The sequence below is a fragment of the Thunnus albacares genome, chromosome 18 (assembly GCF_914725855.1).
Source record: "Thunnus albacares chromosome 18, fThuAlb1.1, whole genome shotgun sequence".
NCBI classification, from domain to species: domain Eukaryota; kingdom Metazoa; phylum Chordata; class Actinopteri; order Scombriformes; family Scombridae; genus Thunnus; species Thunnus albacares.
This window is the reverse complement of record NC_058123.1, coordinates 9,120,547-9,134,951: the sequence shown is the minus strand read 5'-3', so window position 1 is coordinate 9,134,951 and position 14,405 is coordinate 9,120,547. Positions and strand designations below refer to the sequence as shown.

The 14,405-nt window shown below is 40.2% G+C and overlaps 1 protein-coding gene across 16 annotated transcripts in view; it reads left to right on the top strand.

Moving 5' to 3' along the window:
• LOC122968108 (disabled homolog 2-interacting protein-like) overlaps positions 1-14,405 on the top strand; it is a 149,602-nt gene that overhangs the window by 82,114 nt on the left and 53,083 nt on the right. Inside the window, exon 1 of one of the 16 annotated variants that reach the window (XM_044333073.1) lies at positions 9,006-9,591. The exons of the other annotated variants lie outside the window; for them this stretch is intronic. The gene's annotated coding sequence lies outside the window, so the exon portion shown is untranslated. Of the gene's footprint in view, positions 1-9,005; positions 9,592-14,405 lie in introns of those variants that run through there. 16 annotated transcript variants of the gene reach the window in all.

Sequence of the window (14,405 nt, the reverse complement as noted above, 5' to 3'; positions counted from 1 at the left end):
TGAGATTATAATGAGGATTTTATTAATTCAAGAGTAATGTGGTGTTCAGGTGCTTAGGCAGAGGTGGGTGTTTTGAAAGGGCTGATTTGTCCTGCTTTCATAAACAGAGTGCTCTTCCTTTGTTTCAAGGATAGAGATAGCTATTCAGTTTTGAAGTTGCAACACCAAGGCACAAGTGTGTGTGTGTATGTGTGTTTTTTCTGTTAGTGTTCTGCCATAGTCAAACAGAACTAAACTGATATCCAAGGTTAGACCTTCTGGTACATAGAGTGCTCAAAGTAGCTAAAGTAAATTAACTAACTAAGATGAAGTCAGTCTTCAGAGTGAGATTTGTTTCAGTCACTGCATGTGTTGGTTGTTCAAACACTCTCATAAAAAGAGCATCAGAACCAGCTTAATGAAAGCAGTAAGTTTTGCTGTTGAATATTAAAATGTCTGTATCAAAGTTCAAATTTCTGAAAATGTACTGAATGATCTCACTCTATCACAAAATTTGAATTCAGCGACTGAAAGTGGACATCTACCACAGCTGAGAGAGGCCAGTGGAAGCCATGTTGTGTCAGGAGTCCCCCAAGGTTCTGTTTTGGGTCCACTTTTGTTTACTACCCATTTAAACAACCTGATCAAAATGTTCCTAATGCACAGTTTCATTTTTATGCTGACGTCATTTACTGCTGTGGTGCTACCCTTGCTCAATCACTTGAGTATTTGCAGTCTGCCTTTGGTATTGTAGAGTCATGGTTGATCTGCAACTTGTGTTGAATACTACAAAAAATAAACTGATGTTGTTGTCTAATGCCAGGAAGACTTTAGCTTTTCTTCCTAACATTGTAACCTTGCAGGGCAGTCAGATTGAATTACTGTCACAGTACAAGTATCTAGGTATTTTAAATGATGATCATTTAACTTTTAAACTTCACATTGAAAACTTAGTAAGGAAACTGAAGCTTAAGCTAAGTTTTTAATTTAGAAACAAATCCTGCTTTTCCTATGTTGCCAGGAAAAAACTGGTTGAGGCTACGTTCCTTCCCTTGCTTGACTATGATGATCTTCTGTACATGCAGCTCCTGCCCAGTGCTTGTATTGGCTGGATACTGGTTACCACAGCGCTCTGAGGTTTGTCACAGGCTGCAAAGCTCTCACTCACCATTGCACCCTATATGCCAGAGTTCTGTGGCCTTCGTTGGCCTTGTGCAGACTCACTCACTGGTACATATTTATTTATAAGTCCATCCTCGGTCTGCTCCCCTCTTACCTTTGTGGGTATATCTCACTCAAAACTAGTAATTATTGTTTGCACTCAAATGGCACCCTCTTACTGTCCATCCCTAAGTTTGCACTGAATTTGGCAAACAGGCCTTTATGTTCTCTGCCCTGCAGCCCGGAACCACACACAGACAGATTTGCAGCTAGATGAGCTGATCCTGATTAGGGCATTTAAAATATAGTGAAGGGTTTAGAGGCAAATTCAATTGGAATTTATAATTGCTTCCTTGGCTAGATCCGTTTCCTGTCTTTCTAGGCGCATGATTCTGTGAGTTGCCGCTGTATGTTTTGTTCTATGTGTTTCGATTGTTTGCTTGAATGTTGTTTGAAACACTGTTTTACTGCTATCTTGGCAAGGGCTCCATTGAAAAAGAGATCTTGTAATTTCAATGGGATTCACCTGATTAAATAAAAGTTTATTAATAATAATAATAGTAATACACCAGAAGCATATTAAGGTGATTGTATACTGTATTAAAGTATTGTTTGTACACTGAACAAATTAAGTGATGCACAAATTGTACCCCCCAAAGATCCTTTCAGATTCAGCTAACAGCTGTAAGCATAGTCCTTCCAAGAAATCGAAGAAAGCTTTGCAATTGAAGGTGCCATTATAATATGCTAATGTGCAATTAGATTTCACATGGCCTTGGTTCCACTTCTCAGCACAGCATAGTAAGAAAATATTTTGCTTGTTATTTACTTCCATAAAGGGAAAAATGTGCATCCCTCATCCCTATAGTAAATAGACAGAATGTGTGAGATTTACATTGTGACAGCTGAGTCTCATGTTAGTAATCTAGGAAGCTTTACTGTATATTACTACTCTGATCACTTTATTTTCTGCATATTTTGCAGCAGAATCATACCTGGAGCTATCTTATTGGTGTTGACACCTGCCCAGATGGTGGGTTTTGGTGGCTCAGTCAATGTTTAACCCTGCTGGGCTTTCTGTGAGCTGGGGCGAGTATGGCCAAGGGTCTCCTCTCTTTCATTCTCTCCCGGGTAATGAGCTGTAATGGATAGGGCCTTGGGCGTGACAAGAATACCGAGGGCCCCATCAAAGCAGCGCCTTGCGCATCCCTTTAGAGGACTGCTCAGTACGCATGCAAACACTCATTTACTCATTCATGCCTCTCTTTAATCTACCCTGGTTGCAGGATTTTTAGTTATTTATCATGCACAGATATTATAAATATTAGAAACTATGTAGCCTTCTTGGAGCATCATTATCTCTGTCATAGTTTCACTCTATGAAAATTAAAGGAAAAGAGGTAAAGTGTATGGTAAAAGAGTAAAGAGTCAGATACACCAGTGTTTTCAACAGGTTGATGATTTATTGGGGTGGTTGATCCCTAAAGGGGGATAATGTGCTGATGAAAAGCAATGACATATTAATTACTTGAGAACTTGCCGCAAAACATCATTGCATTCAAGAGCTAACATCCAATTAGAGAAGGAATTTTTCTAGTCGGTACAGTATGATAGCATATCAGACTTTTCAATTTATCTGCAGTTTCCAACACATCCTCATAAAAACAACTGACAATATAGGTCTAAAGTTCAGACCGCCAAAAACGACTTACAGTTAGATGACGTTCCATCTAGCCGATGTAGCGATGCACCCTGGCTCTCCAAAAGCATTACAAATTGCTGTTAAAAAATAATTATGGTCAAGGTCTGGTTAGGTTTAGGCACAAAAAGAACTTGGTTGGGTTTAGGGAAAGATCATGTTTTGGGTTAAGAATGATGACTTGAACCTTTGTGATCATGGCAACAGTAAACACCACAACCTTATGGTTTTTAGAAAAAAATTTTCCGACCCGCGGTTGGAAACATGACACTCGTAGTTGGAAATGGGACGCGAACAGTGATCTCCTAGCCATCCACCCAACCCTTCTAATGAGGGAAAAATCATCTTATCAAGTCACTTTATATTGATGTCATCTGAACTGTGTCATAATTATTATAGCCACCAGTAACTATAAAGTAAAGTAACTATAGGTAAATTCTGCCAGCCTTAATTTTAGACCTATACTGTCATTTTTCTTGTGAGGACGTGCTGGCAGCTTCACTTGCATTTCCAGCTGAGCTTTGAAAGTTAGAAATAATGCTTGCACAAATAAAATTTTAAAAAAAGAAAATACATTTATTGGCAAATCAGTTTTGGTGGGTCATCCAAATAAATTATATATCCTAAAATTACAACACTTACATCTGGGTTTTTACTCTGACAGTATTAATGGAGCAAAAAAATTAAGTTGCAGGAAATGTAAACTAAGATTGAGAAGTAGTTTGTTTTTTGTTGTTGTTTCTGTGTCTGTTTTCTGCAAGTATATGATTCTGTGTGGAGATGGAGATGTGAGGCACTGGCTTCAAGAGATTTTTGCCTTTGGGAGATTCATAGTGTCACTTCTATTCTGTGTGAAGAGAAGAAGACCATGCAGAGTAATAACTATGTCATAACATGATACTAAGAGCAAAAGTCAGGTGAAATTTGCACATCATAATTTACTATAATTATAGCACTTGGAGGAAGGAAGGATTTTATCAGTTACCATCTGCCTATCTTGGATGTTCAGATAATATGCAAAAGGCAACCTCTTTTTTTAGATTTCAGCAGACTGATAAATGTCACCCTCGCTTGTGTTTCTGCAGATGCAAGTCAGCAGTGACCTGGATTGCTCAATTGCACATCACAGGCAAGCTAGCTTTCCATCCAAATTTGGACCGGTCCCTCTTGAGTTTACACGGACTGATCCAAGTCACAGCTAGCTCACATTGCAGCAACAAAACACAGTCTGATGCTTCTTGCTCTGTTCGTCCAGACAGGCCAACCTTTCTAAATGCTCTGGATGTTCTGAGTAAACGTGTGCTCAAACTGGGTAAAGGAGATCAAGGAATCACTTGACTACATGTCACACTGTATTACCTCATACAAGTCAGTGCACAATCTTTGTTCACAAGACTCCAGTTGCAAAAAAAAAAAAATTCATTCTTTTGGAATGGCCTTCCTGTCTGTGTTAGCAATGCTGCATCACTGGAAACCTTCAAGTTGTAAAACTCATGTCTCCCCACTGTATTTTGACTAGATCAACTGTGTTCTTAACTCTTTTTTTTTTACTGCTGTTATTTTTATTCTGTATAGATATCTTATATTGTTATGTTATAAAGACGAAACCTTGGTGTGGTAGAGCACTTGAAACTTGGATTCAGCGGTGATGAAGCTTGATGGGCTTCTGGTGTGCTTCATTATCCACCACTCACTGTGCCTTTTCCAGACGGCGCCTCATCAAGGTCAGACTGTCGTGGTGTGTGGGTGTGTCTGCATTAAGGCACAGTCAGTGTGACCCCTGTCGTTATTGAGGGAGAACAGGCTAAACTGGGATCAACTCCGCTAAAATTACAGTAATACTGATATTGGTCCTGTAATCAGTATGTACTCTGTATTGCTATTTTATATTCTTTATTATTTAAATCTTTTAGTCTTATTTTATTAAGTCTTAAATGTAGCCTTTTTTTCTAGGCATTAATATGACCATCACATCACACATCTATATAATAGATAGACTCACATTCGTATAATGATTAATAATGGGCACTGCCCGTTATTTGTCATTCTTTTTGATAAAAAACTAATACTTGCTCAGTCAGAACTATTGCGTAATATTTACCTCATATGGCTCAACGGAATTAAACTCAATTAAAAGAGAAGCTGGTGGTGTATGTGGCGTAACAGCAGCACAGCTCCGCTGGTGCAGTCTGACCTAGATAGAAACAAACATTTAAGCACCAAGGTGCCGAGCTGCCTGCTTTACCTCTCTGCCTGCTCATAGCTCGTCCTTTTAGCATGTGATTGGGTTACTTCAAAAGTCAAAAGGTGTATTCAGTTTTACCGTGTGCTCTCATGTCACTCACATTAACATTTACAAAATAACCAAAATTACATTCTTTATTGATGACTGTCATTGCACTGCAGTGAATGCTCTTCCATGGAGAACTGTAAATACAGGCACAAACACTGTAGTGAAGGAGAGATGAGACGGCTACAGACAGATCTCAGTAACCTTTTTAAAGGCTATGCTATCTGTGTGCTGTCGTTGTGAGCTGGATTGCGTCTGGGTCAGACATTCATCTTTGGATGCATTTACAAACCTTCTCAAATAGCTCCCTGCACTCAAACTGCACTTGTGTCCTTTCTATGGAGCATATTTTTCAATTTAATTACATTTAATTACATTTAAAAATACAGTGACAGAGTGCTTAGCATTTCACTCTTCACAAATATGTTGTACTTTACAGTAGCGCACACCTTATAGAGTAACTTGGGGCAGTGCAACAAGCTGTAGACACAACATTTACATATTACCACCTTATGAAGTTGATAATGGTGAAAGTTTTAGCAAACATTTGCACATCCATCAGATAGGGAGCAACATTAGCATCAATTTAGAGTTAGTGTTTCTGGCCACCCAGCGAATCTAATTCTAATATTCACTCTCCTTCTAGCTCCGGTTTGGTCTCCACCAACTCCTTCAGCAGTTCAATGCAGCATAGAGTGGGTTTATCAGACCTTTTTTAGCTGAAAGAGTGTTAAGACTGAAGCAAAACAGTAAAATTGCTGGCCTTAAAACCAAACCAGTTAGTTTAAAGATGCTAAAATACTCCAATATAGAGTCGAAGGGACCTGCAGTTATTTATTAATTAACTGTTAGTGACACCTTTCACATTTTTACAGTTATTTGACCCATCATCAAAATGAAAATTTTGTTGAACTGCGGAAAGTTTTCTAGATGCGTTTATGTTCATAATTTCACTTGTGCAGATAGAGAGTATATTTTTAGACCAATACTACCTTCAGAGGTATTTGGAAAATTGTGATTAGATCGCTTTTAACATAATGAGGCTACAATGTTTAAATCTGATTTGACGGCAGCCGTTTGGATATGCTGTTCAGTACTCACTTAATTTCAATGATGGCCTACAAATTAAAATTGAAAATGGTTTGGTCATCAAAAGGTAATGTCATAGAGCAGCCATATTTTCCTTTCATTACATTTTCATGTATGTTATGATAATTAAATCAGGATAGACTCATTCATAGATACAAAACATTGTTGGTAAAAAATTGATATCTGGGGTCCATGCCCAGCATTTAGAGATGAACCACAAGACTGGCCAGCACCACACAAAACCCACCAGATCATCATCACTCTGATTGTAGATGGAGTCTTGATGCTGGTGGTGGAGGGGAAGGTGGTGATTGAATGTTGGCATCAGCTGCAGGAGCTGGAAGCGGCGTGCTACAAGTGCAGCTAATTGGACTGATAAAAGGGATGGTGATTAGCGATTGGCTCGTGTGTGGGAAGTGAGAGGAGTGGTAGCTTTAGGCTTACTTAATTGGATTAAGTGAACCAGAAAGGAGTTGCTTCCTAGATTTTAAACTGATAGAATGATGGAGGGAAACTGTATATGTGAACGGACAGGAGCCAAGAGGCATTGCGAAGAGAAGTTATAAATGAAAAAGTCCTCCTGATAAAACCCTCATTAAGCTCAATTTTAAAAAGAGACCCTAAAAGGAGCCAGACATAACATTACAACCATTATAGTTATGGCCATGCTTCTATTAACAGTGAGAACAGATTTTTGGCATTAAAATAATAAGCATTTCTTTCACTGTGGTATAAAAACCTTCATTGTTAAAATCAGCAGGAAGGGGTTTTTTTTGACACATTTTAATAATATCAATACAATTATCACCTTTCACCTGAAATCCTGAGGAAATGGGAGTGCATACTGTGTGTTAATTGTATGTGCATATATCAATAAAGTTATTACCTACTGCACACTGCAGAAAGAAAAGAAATATCTAGTCAAGAGAATGGACTGCAAATAGGGCTGAGTGTTATGGCCAAAAAATATAATCAAATTCTTTTCAAGCTTGTGGTCGATTCAAGGAGTTTATTTGTTTCCCTGCAAATTAATACAGTACATCACCCAGCCCTAACTGCAAATGTGAAATGTTTCTGCTGCAATTTATAATGATATAACTCAAGTTTTGTTAGTAAATGTATTTTTTCCACAGCTAGGCTGAGCTATCACAGTTGTTTTGCATGACAGGTTTGAAATTCTCCTATGTAGTTTCAAAAAAATGTGCTCACAGATATGTGTCTCTAGAGCGAACCAATCAAAGAAAGACCTTACCTTAACGAAATGCAATACAAAAAAAAGAAACTTTTGAATACTTCAGTTGCAGGGCTCTTGCACTTGATTGCATCTGACACTGCTCTCACTGTAAGGATAAATAATTAATCTATAATCCATAACAGTCCGTGCTGAGATTACATAAAAATCGATATTTGCAGGGCATCAAGTAGCTGAGTAGTTCATACACATACCACATAACCTCAATGTCCCCAATTTTATTCCGGTTGGGAACCTTTGTTGCATCCCGGTCTTTCTCCCTACCTTTCCTGTCCATGACTCTACTATTACTATTGAATAAAGTAAAAAAGCTTTTTAAGAATAAGATGTTGTAATGTTTCAGTAAGTACAGATGCTGTTACAGATACAGTAAGTAGTTTTATTCTCAGCAGTCTTCTGAGACAGGCTTTAATGAACTTGCAATCATTGTTTGTATTTATCTACTTTACAGTCTTTACGCTTCACATCTAAGTTGTATTAATACTAACTGTACAGACAACACCTCGGGGAATAAAATGACAATACAAACCTAACGGGCTTTGTGTGAAATTATAATCACTCATCACTAGAGACGTTTAAAGCAGAACTCTTATTTATCATCTTCAGGAGGAAACAGGTGGCCAGCTGCATGCTACCGAGATACTTTTTATGATTTTGTAATTTTAAACCATACAATGTGCCCGTGACCGGTGCCTTTGTTTAGAATGGGAGTGAACTCAGAGTTCAATACTTACCGTACCCTCCTCCACACTCTATTGTGTGGTCAATATGTGTATACTCACACTGGTGTGTGTGTGTATGTGTGTGCGTCATGTGTCCGGGAGAATATGGGGTAAGGGTGATGTCATATTTGATGACATCATTGCAGACGTGCAGGGAGTGCAGATTAGAGGCTTCTGAACTAGCTCTCCACAGCTGCCCTGCCTTATCTGTGTGTCCTGCTTGGCCTTTCATCCCCTTGTGCCAGCTCTGCCAGTGTGTACGCTCTAGAAATAGCCTCAGTCTCAACCCTACCTCCTTTGCCAGTCTACCAATCCTAGCTCAAATTGAGCATGGTAAAACCCTCCCACCCACATTCCAGCCTCACTACTACCAACCCTTTGGCTGGCCCCATCGGCCAAGTCACTTTGCCAAAGCTGAGCTCCAGCCTCATATGTACAGTCCTTTTTTTCTGTCTGAGCCCCAGCATGAGTCGTAGTCTCCCAGCTGAACGGAGTCCACGCTCTGGGCCGGTTGGCACCACATGCGAACACACGCCCACTCTCCCACCGCACCCCGGTCCCAACAACAGCGGTGGCAGAAGCAGCGGTAGTAGCTGGCAGGGAAAGCAGCACACCTCGCACCAGAGTTGACAGGACAAAGAGCACAAACACACTCCCACCAGAGCAACACAAGAGAGAGAGAGGGGGGGGGGGGGGGGCAGGGCCAAGCTAGGCTGCACCACACACACATGCATGTGATCCCCCGCACACCATATGCAGGCTCCTCCCTGCGCAAGGAGACAGAGATGGGAGGTGCAGTCAATCACTGACAGAGGAAAGGGAGAGGTTTAGCTGGAGTTAGTGAGAGGGGGGGAGAGAGACAGCAGAGGAGAAAGGGGGACAAATCATTGTCATTCCCAAATCAGAGTCAAGTGTCAGGGTACCCTTAAATTCATTCACGCGGAGTGAAGGAAAACAAACAGAAGAGAGAATAGAGTGTGTCCCATTTCAGAGACAACACAGGAAGTAGGGCATGCTCTGTGCAGGGTGAGCAAGGGAGGGTGGGAGAAAGAGAAAGGAGGAGAGGGGGCAGCAAGAGAGAGAGAGGGAGAGAGCACTGTAGCGCTTATTCTCCACCCCTCGCCTTAAAGCAGCAGCGGGAGGAAAGAGAGAAGGAGTCAGGGAGAGAAAGAGGAAGAGAACCACAAGTAAAGAAGAAGAGAGGCGAGCGGCAGTCTGCATCGGCAGCAGGAGGAGAAAAAAAAAATGGAGCTTTGAAAGCGCCTCTGCCCTCATCCATCCCTGCCTTTCTTTCTTTTTTTTTTTTTTTTTTTTTCCTCTCTCCCCTCTTGTTCTGGCTCAGCCTTGGTTTCTCTCTCCGCCTGCCTTCGATTGTTCTGTGGAATTCTGACAATGCCTGGTGAGTGTTATTCTGCTTTTCACATGTCACTCGCTGTCCTTTGTGCGTCGGTTTGTTTGGGTTAATGCAGTGGGAGATTATGTTTTTTTTTTTTGTTTTTTTTTTGTGAATGTGCGTCCACGGATAGAAATGTGGACTCTGCGTGTAGAGGATGCTTCATTGAGACTGTTTACACTCCTCTGCCTCTGTGTGCTGTTTATACTCCAGCTGTGCTGTCCTCTTCTTCCTTTCGCTTCTCTCTATCAGTGACAATGCAAGGGAGGCTGCTCTCCTGTGCACACACACACACACACACACACATTACTACATCCAGCGTTAATTCAGGATACTCAGTCATTATTATATAATTGCTTTAACTCCCAAATGGCTTTCATTCATAGTATATTTGATATTAAACACCAGAGACAGCGATGCAGGGATGGGGTTTTAATTGTGAGTGCTGAACATATCCTAAATGTAGCAACATCACACAAAGCTGGCCTGTGTGACGGAGGGCAGCCAGCTAACACAAATCAGATGACTGGGCCATGCTGTGAGGTCAGCCGCTGATTTGGACTGGCATCCACAGTCCTAGTTGTATGTTGGAGGCAATTAGCAGTTTGAAGAGGCGATTGTGGCCCAAGGATAGGAGTGTTTTTGGAGCCTCACAAAGCAACAGCTCATTCCATTATAGAAACATCATGTTGTCTGCATACGGAAGGATGAGATGATTGGAAAGGCTACTCTCGGTGGTTAGTCATCGTTTCGTCAAGGCTCCAGTGAGTAAGTATTTGTAATCTGTTATGCTCTAATATTCTTAGCTATGTCGTTTTAAGAAATTGTATTATGTCTACCAGTACAAATTAAGATGTCAGCTGCCAAGATTTATTTACATTTTATTTAAATGCATTTCCGGATCATGATTTAATGTTTTTTTTTCACAAATATTCATGGTCCAGTTAATGCACCACACACACACACACACACACCATATACAGTTGCAGCAGTAATCACATAAACCGTACTGTACACGCTATTTGCATGCATGACATTATACAGCAGCCACACATGGAGAGTTAATTAATAGCCTAGTTATTTATTTTTATGCATTACTCATTAAAAAGATCAACAATGAGGCTGTCAGTGGCTGTTCAGGCTTCCCTGCCACATTATGAAGGAAGAGTTAAATAGTTTCCGTCGCAGAACAGCATCTAACCAAACAATTATTTTCCTCTGAGGTAGCTTCACAGGAGAAAGTCATCTTTGGTTTAGTAAACACATAAATGATAGTTTGATGGTTTTTCTCCTGCTTGTTTACTGCAGTATGCAGATACGTTGCTGTGAGAGAGCTCAGCTGGTGGTCCTCTTGTTTGTAGCCTGCTGTCGAGCCCTCCAGAATAAAACAGAGCTCGACTTCTACATATTACGCTACGAGCATTTGTGTCAGTCTGTGTTTGTATGCAGTAACAGTGTGATTCCTGTTTTGTTTTTTTTTCCCCTAGCCTCGGGTAGTGCATCTGCTTGCATGCATGTGCAAATGTTTTTTTTTTGCGCAGATTGATATATGTGCACATATTGTATGCAGATATGCATATGTTTGAAGCATGTGGGTTTAGTGTGTTCCAACAATCCTGTTTTATGACAGGTCTTGCTAACCAGTAACCTAGAGAAAGTCATTTTTACAGACTTACAGTAGATATGCAGTTGGAGCAAGAGGGAGAGGTGGTTAGAACAAACATGAAGTGGAGAAACATGGTGGAAAAGAGGAAGCAATTTATGCCCCAATATGTTGTGTACCAGTTCATTCTGGGTGACTAAACCTGTTATGCAATATTCATTCACCTTCCAGGATGTTGCTCTCAAATTCTGCTCTTGGACTGAACTTATGTAATGTACAACTTTCATCTTATGAAATTAAACACAATGGTAAATATAATCCAATCCTTTATAAGCATGTATGCACGAAAAGGGCAAAAATAAAGCTCACCATTGTACAATATCTTTCTGCTACTCCTTCCCATCTCTCCGAGTCATTCCGAGTGTTTTGTCTCTGTGTAATTACTCTGTCATAGATCATCTCTGTGATGTCCATTGATTTACTGAGAGCTGATGAAGTGGAGCAGAGCATTTGATCAGACACATGTAGAGGGGGAGAGGGAGGAGCGAGCCAGCGCCGCACCCGGGGGCTACTCGACTGGGGGGGGGTCAAGAGGTCTTAACCATTGGCGGTTTAGAAAAGGGGTGGGGGGGGGGAGAAATAGCCACAGGTTAACACTTAATCAACATGACCACACAATCATGAACATCCAAGAAAGTATTGCTCACGGCTAGTGTGTGTATTTTTTCTAGAAACAGTTATCTAATTCAAGCTTTTCTTAATTTTCCAATGTATTATATGCAATATTAATGTGCAGTGTACATGTTTGGTGTTTATATTTGCAGCAGTAATAGTTAAGTTTCAGTGCATAGTGGTTTTTGTATCAGTTTTTGCATCAGATATTCAAAAACTTCCTGTATTTTAATGTACAAAAGGCTGTCTATTGGGCAGGCTGGACACCTAGAGCAGCCACACAAGAGAAGAGAGTGGAGAGTGAAGAGAGGAGAGAGGTTGACGTCTGCCGTCCAGAGACTATATCAGTCAGTTGCGATTGATCGAATACGGTTTTTGTAGTAGTTGATAATTCTTGTGACCTTATGTTAGCGTTGGCGATTTAGCTTAAATTAGTTCACATACTTTGCTAGACTCTGCACCTGCTAGCTAGAAGGTTGTTGATTAGGTAGTAGTGATTGCCTGAATGCCCTTTCTCCATGTTTGTATTATTGAGTGCATTGTTTACATGCCAAAGTAGTTACACTGTATTAAGATTATGCAATTATTAGGGGTTTAAGATTTAGTGCATTTATATTATACAGTATATATGCTGCTCTGTGTATTGTATATGATAGCTTGCACAATGTTATTTATTTCTCTTTTCAGCACCGTACACACATAACCACACCCATGTTGTTGTACTGTTGCTCAAGTTCATTAAAGTCTTAAAGGGAGATAAGTCTTTTGTGTCTGTGGTGTAACAGACACACCTGGAGCAAAGTTTTGGAATGAGAACCAACCCTACAGGATAAGTTTTATACAGTCCTTTGTTGTAGCCTTCACTAACAGGTTTGTGTAACACATTTTAAATGCTTTATTTAAAACCAAACAATTACATTCAAGCATAAAGGATTCACTTTAACACACACAAAAACACATTTAGGCTGGTTTTGGTCAAAATAATCAATTTGAGAAGGATTTAAAGTGGCAAATTAAAATTTAGCATGAAAGAGAGAATGACATGCCTTAATTTCGAAAGGCTTGCAATCAATGAGTTTAACGCTTTAAAATTTGTGATGTGCGTCAGCAAATCAGAGGTTGGAATATCAGCTAGCCTGCCATCGCCTTTGTGAATGAAAAATGGTTCAAGCGGTTCGCATCAAAGACATTCACTAACATTATCCTGGATCTCCTCAACCCTGCTTTGCCTGCCTGGGAGAGGATGAAAGAGGAGCATATGCTCATGATGGGGCAGCGATCTGCGTTGTCAATAATTGAATCACTCATTCGTTCTCTGCTAGCCCCGAAGGCCGTAGCGAACAGTCAATAGGATCAACAGAGGAGGAGAGCTCTCAAGCAGCGGTCCTACATGTCTTCTTCTGTCCTTCCTCTCTCATCCTGATATCTCTTTCTTTATATCTTTCTTTCACAAAGACAAAACCCCCACTGGAGAGCCGATGTCGCTGTCGAAGTCACTGATGTCACAATTATAGATATAGCATATTCCTCTGTGCCATAAACCTCCTGGTTGGGTAACCTGCAAAAAGTAACATTTATATTAAATCACAGGCAAAAATGAACAAAAAAATAAAGCATCTAAACCAGTTGAATAATAATGCCCATGACACAATCTTTAACCCTTCAATTCACATCCGGTTAAGCAATAGGAAGTCACTGATGAAACAGCGATGTAGGCTAACAGCTAACGGATCACAAAGGATGACCTGAAAACAAAAACAGCCAATGGTGAACACAGCATTGTGGACATTACATCATCGAAGGCCAAGTTGGATGTGTAGGAGAAATTTGGTGTGATCAGAGACTGTGAGAATAACATTGTGGCTTTGCTGCTTGTAAAAAGTATTAGCATTCGATAGCCACAAACTAGGACGGAGAGTATTGAGGGACAAACAACAGATTTGGTCTTTTCATAGCTTTTGTTTACAATATGAAAAATGTATAATAATGCTAGCCCTATCCTTTGTTTTGTCAAGATATTTCATTACAGTGATGCAAAAATTCTCAAAATCTAATATTATACAGCCATATTATATAATATACAGTATAATACAACCAGAGATATTAAAGGGATGGTTATCTCGGTATTTACGGTATAGCAAATCTTTCTAGCATGGTATGTATTGTAATTTCCCCCCAACCCTACTACATATAAGAGAGATTACATTTTTAAATTTAACAGCAGAGGTGTCTAATGAAACTTAATCACTTCCAGGCCAGATTCAGTGCCGTAGCAGTAAAACGTTATTATTCTTGATCTTGCAGTCCTCCTCATTGCAGTAATATTAATATTCTCTCTACTTTAGTCTCTGGAGTGTTGATGTGAGTTGCATTTGCCCTTCTCGGTCTTGTCAGTCTCTTCATTTGCTCCTTTCTATCTTTATTTCTCCCTCTGCCCTCCTCTTCCCTGCCCTCTATCAACATCTACTTGTCCAATGTGTCTCTTACCCTCTCTCTCTCCATCCGCCACCCACCTCTCTCTCTCCGCAACACAGACTTGTGGAAG